The sequence below is a fragment of the Miscanthus floridulus genome, chromosome 19 (genome assembly GCF_019320115.1).
Source record: "Miscanthus floridulus cultivar M001 chromosome 19, ASM1932011v1, whole genome shotgun sequence".
NCBI classification, from domain to species: Eukaryota; Viridiplantae; Streptophyta; class Magnoliopsida; order Poales; family Poaceae; genus Miscanthus; species Miscanthus floridulus.
The window spans coordinates 111,066,259-111,083,950 of record NC_089598.1 but is presented as its reverse complement, the minus strand read 5'-3'; positions in this window follow the sequence as shown (position 1 = coordinate 111,083,950).

Below are 17,692 nucleotides of genomic sequence, written 5' to 3'. Positions count from 1 at the left end.
TACGAGTGAATCCTTACTTTCAATGTTTTGGCGGTGTATTAAGTCCATATCAATATCCAGTTTGCACCTTATCTAAATCAATCACTTCTTTAAACATCTCAACTTATTTCTTCTCATATCCATAAGTAACCATGTTCCATTGATGTACTATGATGCAGAGCAGTGATCAAGTTTCTCACTATCTGGGAGAGATAGCGATTCGAATCGATGTACATCCAGCTGGAGTAAACCTTAACCAACACGATATATGTAGGTCCCAGACCTACATATATCAACCATTCCCTCGAATCCTCCAAAACATGAACAGGGGCACGCCACCCGAGAGCACAGTACTCCATCGCCCTACCCTATTCTAGTAGGGTGGGTATATGCTACTCTCGTCATCTCTCTACTCCTAGTGCGTGGTTGTCCTTTCGCATAATGGAATAGCCGAGGTACTCAGGCTTACCGAGGGCATGCAGTTAAGTACTTTCAATCTTGATCAGCAAGTCTACAATCGGAACGGTCCTTAATCGACATAGGCGGAGCGCTACATCAAGACTTCATTCTTGATGCAAGCTAACACCTGCCTGGTCTCATATTAACCATGTCTCATGTTCCATTAATTTATTTCTGAGAAAAGAAAATATTAGTTTGAATGATGAACTCATCATCCAACTTCTAGAAGCTAAGCAGCGCTAAGCATCTCTAGCCAATAACTACTAAAGGGCAACAAGGAAAGTATTGAAATATCAAGGTAGGCATGCAGCAATTGGTACTTCAATCAATTCCTATATCACTTAATGCACATATTATAGGACTCGAATTATAAAAGTATTTGTAAATACAAGGAACGGTTTGGATGCTTCGGGGCTTGCCTGTGTTGCAGAGACTGTTAGAATCCGCAGAAGGATCACCGAAGTCGAACTTGACATCAACATCACTGGTGGACGAACCTCTCCAACACTTGATCAACACGAATCTTCTCACTCACATATGCACTACACGTAAACGAATGATACATGCTTTAGCATGATGGAATGCATGACATGATGCATCCAAGGTAAAGCTAAGCAAAACTTTATAAGCTACATCAACACATACCTTCTAGTTATTACAAAAAGATATATTTACTTAGATGATTAAGACCTGGACATGAAAACACATACCTAGTTTAATCATTTTACTCAAGAGGTTGTATCTAAGAAGCAATCAATATCACATACATGCATTCACCAAAGAAAGGCTTAATTAACTAAAAAGCATTTTTAGTGTTCATTAACTCAAGTTGATTATGATCATAACAAGATAGTAATTACTTTGCCATGAACAATAGGGCTGAATGTGTTTCATGGTCTACAATCAAATCCACAATTACACCCAAGTATTATTATGATTTATGCTAATCATTTTAATATTTATTAACTAATTAACTAAGCATATAATTAAGGATATAATTAAACATCATCAAATTAATTCCAAACTTTTTGTATAGGTTGATAGGCATAAAACAGTTAGACAAAAAGTTTCACAACTAAATGATATTTATTTTATCCTACAAAATTCATGGAATAAACATTTATTAATTAAAAGAGCTAATTTTTAAACATCTAAAAACTATTGATTTTAATGGTTTCATATTTTTCCTACATAGAGCACATCATGAAGAGGCTACACAAAAAGTTTCATTATTCTATAACACTTATAAAATTAGTTATGAAATTCACAATTTCAGTCAAAAACAGAAAAAGGAAAAAGAAAATTTTTGTATCATACTGTTCATATGAGTAACGGTCTGTGCAGTTAGCCCTCTAGAAAAGCTTCTATTTGAAGCGCAAGTCCCTGGTCGCGTATAGGAGCAGAGGAGGCGCACGGCGAGGCTCGGTTCCGGTCGGTTGGGACAATTACCGGCGACTAGAGGAGGTTCTAGAGCAATCTAGGGCCCGTGCACACCCTTTGGTGTCCGCGGCTTGCCCCGCAATTGCCCGAGGAGGAGTGGCCACGCGGACAGTGGCACCGGCTGCACAGAACACGGCGGCGCAACGGCGGACATGACGCTTCGACGGTACGCTGGACAATATAGGGTTCAGGAGGTCACGACGGATCTGACCATGACTTTCTCGGTGACCTAGGGGAAGCGGAGGCGAACCCAAGCTACGCTGCCGTCTACGCAGTGGATGACGGTGGCGTGAACCGAGCAGTGGACTCGCGTTCCGGCGCGTCCTGTGTTCCAAACAAGAAACGACCGAGCCGATGAGCATCAAGGAGACACAAGGAAACTAAAATGACAATATATAGGGCGGGATATGCTCTGTAGGAGCCTGGCCACGGTGAGGGCACGCGGTGGCCATGGCGGACCGGCGTGAGGAAGAACGGCGAGCGCGGCGGATTTTGGCAGCGAGGGGCGGCGCGAGTGGGCTCAGGAAATACGCAAGGATGATACGATGCTGCAGCCACGAGCAATTGGATGGAGGTGCAACGACGGTGGCTAATTTTGCCGTCAAGCGGAGCTCTACTGGCGGCGAATAGAGAGAGAAAAGGACAGAGGCGGCGGCGGCGCGGTTATTTAACGGCGAGGATGAGCCAGGAGAGAGCGCGGGCACCTTCTGGAGCGAGCCACACGGGCGGCCGCACGTCCAAATGCGAGAGGTGGCGCGGAGTTGTCCAAATGGTGCACGGCGGTGAGGGAGGCAGGCGAGCTGCTGCCGGTTCTACGGTAGCCGACTGAACCCTCATCTTCCCTTATCTTTTTCTCTGGATTAGGCTAAGCAACATGATTCACTCCTTTAAATAAAGTTGTTCATCCTTCTCTGATCTTCATCTTTGCTTCAAGGACCTACATCTACAACTAGCTGGTTTGGAGGTTTTTGAATTTTTAAAAACATGAACATGAAACTATGAACTGCATTCAGTTTCAGGATTTTCCAAAATCGGTTTTAATTAGCAAACTTTGGGAATTAATTAGTGAACAATCATTAATCAAACATCACAACCAATTACATATTATCAAAGTTCAAACATACTACCAATCAATGAAGCAAAAGTTGCCCAACTTTTATTTTTGAAAATTCCTTTTATAAATTCCTAAAAATTGAACTCCGAAACTGATTTTCAGGGACGACCAAAAATGGCTTGAATTCAGTATGGAATTCAGTATTGAATTCAACCTTTGAGCTCAAATTTAAACATGTTTGACTTAAAAATATTTCAGCACTTTGCTTCTATTTCACGGGGCACATTTTGAACAACAAAGTTTATTTTAGAAAAAAAATATTTGTTTAAAGAATTTCACATATATAAATTCATAAAGTTCCTTAGTTGATATTATTGATAGCATTTCAAACACACATATACTTTACATATGAACCAAAATGCATTATGATTAATGCATCCAAAGCATGTTTGATACAATGCTTGATGATTATGCATAATGATGATCATGGTTAAGTTTTTAATTGCTTCTTAACATGCTTAGTGCCGCATGCGTCGCTCATCTAAAAAAACAAAATAAACTCTCATACGTCTTGCTCTGCTTCCGCCCTTACCCCTTCTGCGTTCCTTATCTCCAGCCACAGCGCACCAACACCGACGTCCTCTCCCGTAGGGAGCCGCCAATGCTCACAGATCTGGCAGCCCTCTCCTCCACCCTGGTGAGATCTATGGAGCAGGAGCGAGATCTATAGAGATGGCACTGTGGTGTTGTAGGGGAGTGGGCAGCTCTCCTCTACCCGGCGCTGCGCCCTCTCTCACCCCGGTGACTGAGCTCCCCCCCCACACTGGCAGCCATGGTGCTCCTCGCCCCCATCCCCACCGTCGCTATCGAGCCAAGTCTAGTACTGGTGGCGGTGGTGCTCGTGAGCCGACGCTTGCCGCCGGCTCTGACCCAATGGTTGAATCGACTGGCCCAAGCTTCTCCTCCCCTATGTTGCAAATGTATGTTTCAGGCGTTTTAGTTGTTTAAAAGGTATGCTGCTGTTATTTCTTATGGATGTTGCAAAAGTAGATCAGATGATGTTGCGTATGTTGCAAGTGTTTCAGAAGCATCTTGCAAGCGTTTGTTCAAAATATTTCATCTATTTCTAGATGTATGTTGCAATCATTTTTATCTAGATGTTGCATATGTTTTCACTCATATGTTGAAACAGTATGTTCCAAAAGTTTTAGCTGTTTCAGTCTTATGTTGCAGTAAGTGTTTTTCATGTTGTAATTGTTTTATCTGGATGTTACACATGTGTTCGCACACATGCTATAAGCGTATGTCCCAAATGTTTTATTTGTTTTAAATATATGTTGTATTCGAGTGTTTCGTACGTGTTGCAATTGCAGACCGCTAGCGTTGGTGTCCATGAGGGTAGGCAGGGCCAAGCCACGGCCACTGACATGTGGAGGAGGCACCAGACGCCGCCAGCGATGTGGGGAGGAGGCACAAACCGCACGGTGCTATTGTAGAAGAGGCGGGGGCGAGTCTTTCGAATGGCCTGGAAGAGACGGGTGTCAGCCGATGTGGAAGAGGACAGGGCGAGTCATCGGAACAGCGTGGGCAACGAATCTGAGACGAACGATTCAGATGCAAGCGCGGAAAATGGAGCTGGCATGGATGGCCAGAGCAGCTGTGGGCATCTGGACACTAGCGCTGCCGTATGCATAAGCCACAAGCGCAAGTGGACAGCTAGCCCGCATGCAGAGTAGTTGGCGTCCGGCGGTGCAAGTTGATTGCCTTCTTTTGATTTGATTCTCTCATCACGTGTACTACTGTGGAGAGTTGGTGACGCTACCGAGGCCATGCATGGAGGGGCGTGCTTGAGACTGTCTCCAACAACACAACCTATACACGATACCCATTCTCTTATTTGCGTCATGCACAGCAAAAGAGTCGGCACCCAAAAAATTTTGTGTCTCCAACGACCAACGCAAATCCTAGGCGACAGCGGAAAGGGCAGAGAGAGATGGCGGCCGCGTCCTTCACCGCCGCCAAGGTCCTGGCGCCGGTGGCCGCGAGATCCGGCGGCGAGAAGGCGCCCCCGCTCCCCGCCGGCGCCTTGTCCTCCTTCGCCAGCTGCGCCGTGGCGGCCGCACCACCCGGCCTTGTCCCCATTTTCGTGCTTGGCTTCGATCATGATTTCCCGGAGTTTGGGTCAATCCCAGGCGATGATTTTTGGGGAATAGGTTCGTGCTATGTTGAATTGCATCTGTGCAAAGTTTAGGCTCGATTCCTTTTGATTTGGTTCGGTTTTCATTGTTTTTCTCTCGCGCGTTGCTGCTGTCTAGAGCACCAAGTTCTGCTCTGTGTTCGTTGGTTCAGGTGTGTGCACCAAGCAGCGATATTGCTCAGGTCTCCTCCGTTCTGTGTCTGCAGCACTGGTGTGCTTCAAGTGAAATCGACTCAGGGATTTTCTTGGTCGTCTCTCGCTCTATTTTTGTTCTTCGCTAGTTGGAGTCGTAGGGACATGGGGCTCTTGCAGCAGCGCTACCAGCGCCGGCGTACAGATGCTGTGTGTGCTCCCTAGAGCAGCGCTTGCCTTTTCCCCTGCTGCCCGTTGGTCCTCCTCTCTCTCTGCGTGGTGTCGATCTCTGGACCTGCTCGCGGGGAACAAGGCCGCGCAGGCCGCCGCCACGCATCTGGTTGCTCCTCACCGCGCCAGCGGCTCCCTGCAGCAGCCCTGCCTGGCCGCGCCGGCCGCGTGCGCCGCGGACCCACCTGCCGCCGCGGGCTCGCCTCACCGAGCCGGCCGCAGAGATTTGCGTCGTCTCTCTCTCGAGACGCTTATTTGCGTTTCGGATCGGCTGCTATGCAAAATGCGTCTTCTGGATGGGTCATCTGTTGGAGCGTGATTTCGGGACCCAAAAACACTGTGAGCCATCTATTTTGCGTCTGCGTTACGTTGTTGGAGACAGTCTAAGATCGGTCATTTAGACCTTACCCTGCGTCGGCGGCAGCGCGCGCAATAATTTCCTGTGCAGGTAGAGCGCGCTTGAGCTGACTGGGTGGATGAGTTGGGCGGACGCAATAGGTTGATGAGGTGGGCCCTGTGTGACGAACCGTAGTCAAAACATATATTATCACGTTTCTAAAAAATGTCATAACTGCTGAACCAAATATACAAATTAAATCCTAATTACATCATCCGGTTTCTTGCAATAAATCCTTTAAAATAAGATTCCACATGGATATATTTAGTTAAAATTTATTAACGAACATTTATCTTATTGTTTACACCAAAATTTGGAAGAAGAGTCGTAGGGACTTAAAAGCTCCCAAGGTCATGTCATCAAGGAATCAATCGCGTGCAGATGGATATCAGCTGATTCGAATGCAGAACTGAAATCGACTTTCATCAGATAGCACCAGCAGATAACAACAAAGGCTATGATCGGCGCTGGGACAAGACATGTTGGACTCTACAAAAAGAGAAAGATTAGAGTCCAAGTTATCTTAAATTAGGAATATTTTCTCCAGGGTCAAAGATTGTGATGAGTCGTTGTTGACACTGTTTTTTGCACGTGTCAAAATGATCAGAGTGGGCTAATCGGTAGGAGGAAAGTTACTGTATACGCTGACAGCCGATGAAAATCAGCTTGTAAAGATGGTTGCCGATGAATGGTGGTGATCGATGGAAGGGTTGATTTAGACTCGGGCGTTGCCGATAAGGTTGGAGATGTTATTGTCGATGCCGATGAAGGAAGGCTTGAAAACTACTGCCGATGAAACAGGAAGTATGCCGATGGAAAGGAGGTCGGTGAGAATTCCATCGTAATTGAGGCGGACAGGGAAATAGATAGGAGTTGATTTCCTTTTCTATATTTGTTAGAGTATGATTCATGTAAGAGTCACGTGTTTCCTTAGATATGGACTTGGTGTCCTAGTCGTATTTGGTTATGTCTCTTTAGATCAGGGTATAAATATAGATTGAGGGGCAATGTAATAGATCAATCAATCAATATCAAAACCAATTTTTACTCCTATTTGCATCTACTTACTTTTCGGCGACTTCGTCAATTTGCATATTTTTCCTTTTTACGAGTTCTCATTGATTCGGCGAGTTGCATCGCTTCAGTGCGACCTTCGGCGATTCTCGAGTTCCACGTGAGTACCTCTTGGCCGTGACTTTCGGGCGTATCGCTGTTGTCAGGACCAAAGTGCTCGTATCTTTATCCTTGTCGATTAACAGGTCAAATCGACTGGCATGCTTTGGATATCGATTCGGGTATTAGCCCTTTGTGTTTGCAGATCCACTTTTGCATCAACACATCTTTTGGCACGCCTGGTGGGACAAATCAATCCAATCAATATGTTCAATCCCGAGATCGATTCAGGGAACATTATCGCGGTATTAGAAGAAGATCTTAAGGAAGAGCAGAGGCAGGCCATGGAAAAGGCTATAGAAGAATACATGCAGCTTTGTCTGAGATCGTTTAGCCTGAACAAGAGTGGACAAGTCATCCAGAAGCATGATTTGCCGTTGCCTCGGCAGGTTACCTTTGACTCCAATCCTGGTAAACTTCAAGAGATGGTTAATTCTGTAGTAAATCATGCTTTGATTAATCATTCCAATGTGCTGTCTAATACTGTTCATAATGCTGTGGTTCGAACTCTCAAAGAAGGACAAGCGTCACCGCATTACGTTGGGCCTGCCTATCACCAACCAGAGCCGGCATCTGTCAATACTCCATCGGCTCCCTCGGCCATTGTGGGTACAGAAGTTACTTCTCCTCCAGTATCGGCAGGCTTACCTAATATTCAATCTATACCGATACGATCAGATCCGGTACTACCAGGAGGACGAGTTCAGCTTAATACAGATCTATCGGCATCAGCTATGTCAGACCCTGTGTCTTAGAATAGCCAGATTCCTGCTAATTGGTGGGGATATGGTATGCCTCCGGAGTCATCTACTTTCAATCCTGGGTTACCTCAAGTGTTTGATGCAGTAGGAAAAGCTCCTATACCATCGGCTGTTTCGCCGATGGCTCAAGTGCCTCAATATGCCACAGCAACTACTGTGCAACCAACTCCAGGAGGTTTCCAGATGCCTTTGGTTCAAACACCCAATTCAAGTCCATCGGCAAGCTTAGTGCCGATGCAGCAGAAAGCCCCTGCTATGAGTCAAACTGGGGTTCAGTTCATGCCTCAAGCTGGTTATAATTATCCAACAATGTCAGCAAATTACCAGCCATCGATAAGTTTTGTACCGATGAGTTCTAATAATGGTTGGTCAGGACAGTTACCTGTTCAACATACAGTTCAGCAAAATCAGCAGGTTGCAGGGATTCAACAAGGTCATATGCAAGCTGGTTTCCAGAATCAAGCATCGATAGCTCAGCCGATGAATCCTTTCCAGCAGGTTAATGGACCACAAGTAACGGCAAATATGCCGATTGCTGGAGATCGTGGGCCACAAAGATATGTGGAGGGATATCAGTAGGTACCTCCTGTAGAAATTCAGCCAGTTCATCAGCAGGAGGCTGATGCTTTTTGGGCCGATAAGATAGCAGAAATTATGAAGGATCAGTTTGGGATAAAGCCCAAGGTCAATACTTATTCTTATCGGACTCCATACCCTCCTGCATATGATTTAATTCCTCTCCCAAATCGGTACAAGGTACCAGATTTCACTAAATTCTCTGGGCAAGATGATACATCAACAATGGAACACATCAATCGCTTCATTATTCAATGTGGAGAGGCAGCTAGCAGAGATGAATTAAGAGTTCGATTATTTTCATCATCTTTGTCTGGATCGGCATTTACATGGTTCATTTCATTACCACCAAATTCTATTATTACTTGGGCTGATCTAGAAAAACAATTTCATAAGTATTTCTTTGCTGGAATCCATGAAAAGAAGCTTACCGATTTAGTAAAATTGAGACAGCGTAATGATGAATCGGTAGAAAGCTTTGTGCAAAGGCTACGAGATGTAAAAAATAAGTGCTACAGCCTGGTGCTGGATGATCGGTAGCTTGCCGATCTAGCTTTCCAAGGGTTATTGCCACATCTTAAAGACAGATATGCTTCTCAGGAGTTTGAAAGCCTCAGTCATCTTGTGCAAAGGATCTCTGATCAAGATACTAGGGTTTTTGAACCTAAAAAGAATTGGAGTAAAAAAGTATCATTTGTTGAAGAAGTAGGAGATTCTAATTCTGATGAAGAACCAGCTATCGGCTTAGCTGAGTGGGTTAAGAATAAAAAGCTGATATCTTGTCCCTTTGGTCAGAAAGAGCCAGAAAAGTTTACCTTTGATATCACCAAGGCCGACAAGATATTTGATCTTCTGCTTCAAGAGGGCCAAATTAAGCTGTCACCTAATCATGTGATCCCATCGGCAGAAGAGTTGAAGAAGATCTTGTACTGCAAATGGCACAATGCAACTTCACACAGTACAAATGAGTGCAAGGTATTCAGGCAACAGTTACAATCGGCTATTGAATCTGGGAGAATTAAGTTTGGTACTTCCAAGGCCTAGAAGCCGATGAAAATTGATCAACACCCTTTTCCAGCAAATATGTTGGAGGCCAAAGGGAAGACCAAGGTATTGACGTCAGAGGCTGCTGAGAAAAATGCATCAGTGGATCTCCAACATCGGATAACTACCGATGATGCAAAAAGTTAGGGTTTGCTGGGAGAAAGCAGTAGTTCCAAAAACCCTCCTCGACCTAGCATTGTGATTACCCATCGAAGGCAGCAGGAGGGTTGGCGTCAGCGTAAGGACCGATATCAACAACAGCAAGAAGAGAGACGTCGGGAAGAATGGTATCGGCATAAAGATCATTGGAGGTGCCTATTTTTCATCCATTGCTGGGAAGAAGGTATTAAATTGCTAACTGTTGAAAATTGCCCTGAGTGCAATGGTTATTATTGGGTCAATCGGTCAGAAAGGAGGTTTCAACCTAGCAATCAGGGTTTATTTATCAATGAGCCGATTAGAGGCAGAGCATCAGTGCATGATCGGCTGGGGGGCAGACTTAGTGTACATGAGAGGCTTGGTAAACGCGCTGGATATTTTCCAAGGAATCAAGAGGAGCTTGAGGAGATGGCAAACACAAGAGTTCCTGATGAAGAAATATTCTACAGGGACCCTAATATACGCCGTGTAGAATCAACTGGGACCTGTTATCAGCCGGTTTGGAAAACCAAGTTTCCTCGATGGTGCCCGGAGGGTCTGACAAAGACACAGAAAAGGAGGATGCAACGTGAGCATCAGGAGGATTTATACCGAGAGGAAAATTCCTCCAATGAGAGGTCTGGTCATCAGTAGTGGTAGGTAAAACACAAAAATAAGGGTCCATCGGTAGATGTTAATATGGTATTCATGTTGCCAATGGAGTTTTTGGCACTATCTGATAATGAGGAAGAAGTTGTTCTCTCTGATCAAGTAGCTCAGTTGACACTAGATCCAATGATGGCTGTTTTTGAGAAACCTACCGATGATGAGAGATAGCATCTTAAGGCTTTGTTTGTGAAAGGCAGAGTTGATGGGCAGCCTGTATCTAAGATACTTATCGACGGAGGGGCTGCGATTAATATTATGCCTTATATGATGTATCGGAAACTTGGTAAGGGAGATCAAGACTTGACCAAAACCGATATGATGCTGAAGGATTTTGAAGGCAATGTGTCACCGGCTAAAGGGATAGTATGCGTTGAATTGACCATCGGTAGCAAAACCTTGCCGATGATGTTCTTTGTTATTAATGGCAAGGGTGCATATAATCTGCTTCTAGGGAGGGATTGGATTCATGCTAATTGTTGTGTTCCTTCTACAATGCATCAATGCCTCGTACAGTGGATTGGGGATAAGATTGAGTTTGTCCCTGGTGATTCTTCTTATATCATCGCATCGGCAGAATCAGATACTTATGAGCGAACTAAATGCATATCAGGAGAAGTTTGGGAAAAAGAGTTCCTTAGAGTTGCTGATTATGAAATTCCACCGATCCAAGCAGTCGGTTCTGAAGAAGAGTTTTAATGGATAGGTTTGCCGATGATGGAAAATTAGGTCAAGGGTTCACATCGGCAGATGATTTAGTAGAAGTAGATATTGGTGATGGCGATAGGCCAAGACCTACTTTTATTAGTGCTAAGTTAGATTCCAAGTGTAAGCAGGAAATAACTGATTTGTTAAAAGAGTATAAAGATTGTTTTGCTTGGGATTATACTGAGATGCCTGGATTAGACCGATCGATAGTTGAACATCGGTTACCTATCAAATCTGGATTTTGGCCACATCAGCAGCCAGCGCGCTGATGCAACCCTAATATACTTCCTGACATTAAGGCCGAAATAACTAAATTAATTGAGGCAAAGTTTATTCGGTAGTGTCGATATGCAGAGTGGATCTCTAATGTGGTTCCTGTTTATAAGAAAAATGGAAAACTTCGTGTTTGTATTGATTTCAGGAATCTCAACAAAGCCACACCGATGGATGGCTATCCAATGCCGATTGCTGATTTGTTGATTGATGCTGCAGCCGGACATCAAATTATCAACTTCATGGATGGTAATGCAGGTTACAATCAAATATTCATGGCTGAAGAAGATATTCCCAAGACTGCTTTTAGATGTCCAGGTCATGTAGGGTTGTTTGAGTGGATAGTCATGACGTTTGGTTTGAAAAATGCCGGTGCTACTTATCAAAGAGCTATGAACTTTATTTTTCATGAATACATCGGCACATTAGTGGAGATCTACATTGATGATGTAGTGATTAAGTCTGGAGATATCACAAAACATCTAGCCGATCTACGAAAGATACTGGAGTGCACAAGGAAGCATGGATTGAAGATGAATCCTAATAAATGTGCATTTGGTGTATCGGCAGGTCAATTCTTGGGTTTTATGGTGCATCAGCGGGGCATCGAAATCAGTAGGAAGTCTATTGATGCAATTAACAAGGTAGTTGCTCCTGCCAATAAAACTGAATTGCAATCTTTGATCGGTAAGATTAATTTCATTAGAAGATTCATATCTAATCTGTCGGGTAAGATCAAGGCTTTCAGTCCATTACTTAAATTGAAAGCCGATCAGGAATTTGTATGGGGAGCTGAGCAGCAGTTAGCCCTAGATGAAATTAAGAAATATTTAACAAATCCTCCAGTGCTAGTTCCACCTCAACACGGGAAACCTTTCAGGTTGTATTTGTCAACTGATGATACCGTTATCGGTTCAGCTCTTATTCAAGAATTTGAAGGGAAAGAACGTGTTATTTATTATTTGAGCAGAAGATTAGTGGATGCTGAGACAAGGTATTCGGCCATCGAAAAATTATGTCTGTGTTTATACTTTTCTTGTGTCAAATTAAGACATTATTTGTTATCTGCCGAATGTACGGTCATATGCAAAGACGACGTAGTCAAGTATATGCTATCGATGCCGATATTAAGTGGTAGAATCGGCAAGTGGATTTTAGCATTATCAGAATTTGAACTACGTTACGAATCGACTAAGGCAGTTAAGGGGCAAGTTATGGCTGATTTTGTCACTCAGCATTGTAATACAGTGGACTCTCTGGAGGTTGCTCCTTGGACACTTTTCTTCGATGGGTCCACATGTGGTGAAGGAGCAGGTATCGGCATTGTGTTGATTTCACCTCAAGGAAGGAAGTATGAGTTTTCATTGCCGATTGTTGCTACATCGACAAACAATCAGGCTGAATACCAAGCCTTGATAAAAGGGTTAGAATTGCTGAAGGAGATACGTGCCGATGCTGTTGAAATCTTTGGTGATTCTATGCTAGTTATAAATCAATTGGCTGGGATTTATGAATACCGAAGTGAAGTTTTAATTTCGTATTATGAAAGATGTTTGCAATTGTTGAAAGGGTTTAGAGATTTTCGTCTTGAACATATTTCTCGACTGCATAATGAGGAGGCTAATCGACTAGCTCAGCATGCTTCAGGGTATCAGCCTATTCAGGAAGTGCTAACATCGGCAGTCGATACCGATGACTGGAGAAAGGAGATTGTCGATTATTTAAAGGATCCATATAAAAAGGTTGAAAGACGTATAAGGTTCCAAGCTACCAAGTATGTGCTCCTCGATGATGAATTATATTATCGAACTATAGATGGAGTTTTACTCAGATGTGTTAGCAGTGATGAATCGAAAAGTTTGATGGGTGAAATTCATGAAGGAGTGTGTGGAGCGCATCAATCGGCTTTCAAGATGAAGTGGATGATCAGAAGAAATGAATACTATTGGCCGACTATTCTTGAAGATTGTTTTAAATATTTTAAAGGATGTCAGGGGTGTCAAAAGTTTGGTAATATTCAAAGAGCGCCTGCATCGGCTATGAACCCTATAATTAAACCTTGGCCGTTCTGGGGATGGGCTATCGATCTCATCGGTCAGATTTATCCGCCATCAAGCAAAGGACATAAATTTATTCTGGTTGCTACCGATTATTTCACAAAATGGGTTGAGGCAATTCCTTTAAAAAAGGTGACATCGGCTAATATGATCGATTTTGTGAAAGAGCATATTGTTTACCGATTTGGTATTCCTCAAACTATCACTACCGATCAGGGTACTATGTTTACATCGGGAGAATTTGATGAGTTTGTTGTAGGTATGGGAATTAAAGTTTTAAATTCTTCTCCATATTATGCTCAAGCTAATGGTCAGGCTGAGGCTTCTAACAAAGGGATCATCAAACTCATTAAGCGCAAAATTAAAGAAAATCTTAAGAGGTGGCATACAGTATTAAATGAAGCCTTGTGGTCATATCGGATGTCATGTCATGGTACAACCAAAGTAATGCCTTATCAGTTAGTATATGGACACGACGCAGTATTGCCTTGGGAAATTAAAACTGGCACTAGGCGAATACGTTCTCAAAATCAGCTGACAGCCGATGATTATGATACTCTTATGAAGGATGAGTTAGAAGATGTGGCGGGTCATCGGTTAAGGGCTTTAGTTAGCATCGAAGAAAATAAGAAAAGAGTAGCCAGATGGTATGACAAGAAGGTGAAGGTAAAGGAGTTTGCCGATGGAGATCTGGTCTGGAAATTGATTTTACCGATTGGGACTAAAAGTTCAAAGTTTGGAAAGTGGTTTCCTAATTGGGAAGGTCCATATCGGATAAATCAGTCTGTTCCTGGTAACGCATATATTCTAGAAACCCTTGAAGGGGTTGTGTTTCCCAGAGCATTAAATGGAAAATATTTAAAGAAATATTACCCTAGTATCTGGATGGATGCATAAAAGTATAAGTGCCGATAACAGTCCTATCGGCTAAAATTATACAAGGATGTCAATGTCTCATAAAGTGCCGATGCAATAGACAAGATTTACAAGTTTAACAAGGATTGGATAGCCAATATCGCACGCAGGCGAATCTGGTCGGCTTCCTTCATTTCTTTGGCAGCACCCTCCACAGGCTTGAGTTTTTTTCTTCATGGCCAAGGCTTTACGAGCCTGAATGTCTCTTTCTTGCTGAAGGGCCTTGATGGCATCGGGTAGTTGGCTTTCTTCTTGTTGGGCATGAGTTAAGGCTGCCTCGACTTCTTTCAATTCAGCCAATAGAGCCATCCGCTTTGCCGATAAATCTAAGATTTTCTGCTTAAGTTCAGCACTCGAAGTCTGCAAGTTGCCGATGCCCTTGTGCTTCTCATTGGCAATCTGTTTCAGTTGTAGCATCTCTTCTTTGAGTTGAGCCTGAGCTACTCTATCGGCAATGCGTTGAGCAGCCCGTTGATATTGCAGTTGGTGGCTTTCTAAATGGGCTGCTGGGAAGAGTGCTTCTTCAACATCGGCAGGGACCTGGCCACGGATTGTTTTGAAAATTGCATTTGTGGGGTCTGAGTCATCTACCAGTTGGGTGGTATCCTGCTGTAACAAGTCCAGGAGAGCTTCCAACTTGGACTTAATTTCTGCCGATATTGTTCCCAGTGCAAGGGAAGAACTTGTTTCCTCTCCATCATCGTCAGAAACATCAATGGCAAAGGAAAATAGGCTGTTTGGGGAGTCTTGTTCCTGAGAAAAAGAAAAAGAGGTCAGTTAAGGATAAGTATGAATATTATAAATCGACTAGGTCAATCGGCTTACCTGTTTCAAGGCAATTTCCTGTACTTGGCTGGAGGAAGCAGCCTGGAGTATGCCGTGTGGAGGATCGGCTGAGCTTGCCGATGGGATATCCTCTGTGGCCTCATCGGTGGTTGGCCCTTGGGGTATGATGACCGATGGTATGTCCTGTACAGGAGGATTAACTGCTTGCTCAGTTGCATCGACTGATTCTGGCCGGCTTGCAGACGTTGGGGCAGATGTGGGGATCGGCATGGACTTCTGTCGTTTTGGCTGTGCCTCGGCATCTGTTAAGGCTTTGCGCTTTGCTTGGGCCTCAGCAACGGTTGGCTGGGGGGCATCGGCACTTGTTGGTTGTGGAGCTTGAACATCTGGTACGCTTGCCAATGTACCCATTTGTTGCTGCAAAACAAGTGTAAGGTATGATATTTAACAGATAAAATGTAAAATCAAAGGAATACCTCTGAAGGTTTGTCAGAGGTAGTGGTGCTTGATGTCGGAGGAATTGCTGATGACGATCCAGCAGCGGCTCTTACACCCTGATGATTAATGTTAATACAGTTTGTGATCGGCATGAGTAGAAATAAACAGGGTTGTTACCTTGAATGCCTTGATCAGGGTTGTAGCAGTAGCCAATGGAGTGGCCCTAGCTGTAGCCAATTTGGACTTGGAGGTGATGGTCTTGGCACGGGTCTTCTGGTGAGTCAAAGCAGCTAAGGTGGGGGCGTTGTAGCCGATCGGTGATATCGGGGAAACAGGCCGAAGATCGAAGGGTTTCCCACTTTTGCTCATAGATGGTGCTGGGTTGTTAACCTGTCACGAGAAAGTTAGTTACCGATATATGAAAGGAAAAAGCAGAAGGGATTTAAAAGAAACTTACTGCGTCATCGGGAATGGCGTATTCAGGGTCGATCATGTGCCGATATGTGTGAGCAGATGTTGCAAACAGTTGTTCCCTCCACTCTCGCCACCATTGCTTATATGATTCGGTGATGAAAGATGCTGGCATCCAGATGGATATATCGACATCTGTAGTATCGGCATCGGGGGAGAGTCGCACTACCCTGCTCCAATCTATTCCGCAGGTGATTGTTTCTCTGGGTTTGATCACATCGGCAAAACAAAGTTTGATTGGCAGTTGCCCAAAAGCCAATTGACGGGATACTGCCGATGGATTGTAAAATTCATACGTGATATTGGTGTTTTTCCCGCTACTGAATGTGTTTACTGGGATTGCCCTAGGAGTAATGATGGCCATCATGAGTTCATTATCTTGATTCAGAGTGTCATCGGCAAAGTTGAAAAGAAGGGGGAATCTGTTTTCTTCGTCAATATAAGGTACCCAGGCCCTATGATCATGAGAAAGACCATTGTAGAAGCTTTGGAAGAATCTGCCGATCTGGTCTTCATTGGCCTCTGTTCCAGGGAGGACAATTATGGCTTCACCAAAATTGAGGGGTGAGCGTGTTGCCGATTCCTCATCCCCAAGCATGTGGTCTTCAGCAATTTCTCGTGGGAATTGTTGGGCAAAGAAGTCCCATTGCAAACGTTTGTGCATATGGGCATTCAGCCACATGTTGATAAACCACCATGGGCCTCCTAAGTTGCCGATGGGTTCGCCAAGCAAAAGTTTCTGAGACACCTGATGAAGAAGATGATAAGTGGAGCTCAGAAGGTATCGGCCAAGAGGGAACCTTACACCATTGGCCAAGAGTTCAGCCGCGGGGAGGAAGGCGTTGGTTGGTCCTACTGATCCACCACAGAAGATAAATTTTTCTAACCACATATTCAAGAATGTGGCATGTTCCCTCTGGTTAACTATCCCGGTCCTCTGGCATTCTTGAATATATCCCGTCCAACCGCCGATGTTGCGGGTATTCACCCTATATTCAGATTTTCTGCCATAGATGGAGCCTTCATCGGCAGTTGAAATGTCCAAGCCAGTGAGCATGTAGACATCGGCAAGTGTGGGAGTAGCTGGGCCATGTCCAAACATAAAAGTGTTTATTGTGTCTGACCAGAAGTAAGCAGCTGCAATCATCATTGACTCGTTCTTTTGCATATCGGCAATGGATAGCCTAATGCATTGGTCTAGCTTCTGTTCTGCCCAGTGTACTTGCATCGACCTGTTGACCCTCAAGTACCAATCTTTCCACCCTTTGGTGGTTTTGGGCCAAGATCGGAATGTATCTTTCCATAAATTCAGAGAGAAATTTTGGGCTCTAAAAGGGATTCTGTTAACCTCTGCATTAATCAGATCAGTTGGATCTGGGTTGCCCATTGGTCCTAGGCATTGGAAATGCGGCTGATCGGTTGGAATAACTAATTTGTTGCGAAGTTCCTAAGTTTAGAGGATCCGAAGAACAAAGAAAAAGAGAAAAATTACCAACTGTATGAACTCGCAAAGACCAGAGGAATCGAGGTAAAAAGTAACGGAAGTGGAACGAACCGTAGGGACGTCGAAGTTGATTGCCATTATCTTGAGGTAGATGGGGGCACGAGCTGGAGACTCGAGGTTGACGCTGGAGAAAAGTTCTTGTTGGTTGAGGTCGCGCAGTTGTTCGTCGGAGTAGCCGCCGGAAAGGGAGAATGCCAAAGATTGGAGTCTGAGGGTAGAAGACGAGCGTTCCGGAGAAATCTATTTATAAGCCGCTTAGAGTAGGGGTATTCTGGACTTATCTCTATGCCGCG